The 764-nt window shown below is 40.6% G+C and overlaps 1 long non-coding RNA gene across 1 annotated transcript; it reads right to left on the bottom strand.

The window, feature by feature from the left end:
• Positions 1 to 318: 318 nt before the first annotated feature.
• Positions 319 to 745, bottom strand: LOC119594404. Its single transcript, XR_005230610.1, has 2 exons — positions 606 to 745; positions 319 to 469 (listed from the first exon to the last, which is right to left on the bottom strand). It is a non-coding gene; the product is annotated as an uncharacterized LOC119594404 (long non-coding RNA).
• Between the last annotated feature and the right edge of the window lie 19 nt (positions 746 to 764).

The following is a 764-nucleotide window of genomic DNA, read 5'->3' as shown; positions in this document are numbered from 1 at the left end:
CTTCTAGCCTTGACAAGGGGAATGGATATGCAATGGAATATCTTTGGAAATTAGAGCGAATTAAATCGGTTCTTCTTGAGAACAAGTTTGTCGCAGATCCATTTTTTTTATGCAACCTTTATCTCTGCAGCTCTTCTGCCTCCTCGCATGCTAGCAGCTGATGTATCTAAGTAGCGATCTATATATCTAAATAGCTATCTGTAAATATCCATTTACCTATGTAAGCATTTGTTTATAGGCATGTGTACATATATACAGACAGGTAATTAGATGGGTTGTTATATAGTATTCACTAAAATAGGGAAGGATAACAGTATATAGAGTTAAAGCTTTATTAGATGGTGTTTAAAGTGATAAATACAAGTCTGAACTGGTGTTCACTGACAACTTATGGACTTTGTCGATCCAGCTGAAAGGCAGGAAACGATGTCCATATGACACTAATGGCGTTCACTTGGCCTTTCTTTATCTGGAAAAGTAATGTTGCGATGTTAAGGAACATTTCATAATCAGAAACCTCATGTTGATTATTATAACAACAGCAGTAGATACTGATAAGGTAGGATTCCAGTAAACGACACAATACATAAGGATTAAGGTCCTACCTATCCGTAGTAGGATCCGTAATAAGGATAGTGGGATCCATAGCCATAGCCTCCGTAGCCTCCCAAGCCAAATCCTCCGAGGCCGTATCCTCCGTATCCTCCGCGCAAGCCGAATCCGAAGGTGCCGTTTCGTGGGGTCAGGAAGAGCCACTGCTGCGG

This window comes from Penaeus monodon, chromosome 33 (assembly GCF_015228065.2).
Source record: "Penaeus monodon isolate SGIC_2016 chromosome 33, NSTDA_Pmon_1, whole genome shotgun sequence".
Lineage (NCBI taxonomy): Eukaryota > Metazoa > Arthropoda > Malacostraca > Decapoda > Penaeidae > Penaeus > Penaeus monodon.
The sequence above is the reverse complement of the archived record's forward strand: the minus strand, read 5'-3'. Positions and strand labels throughout refer to the sequence as shown.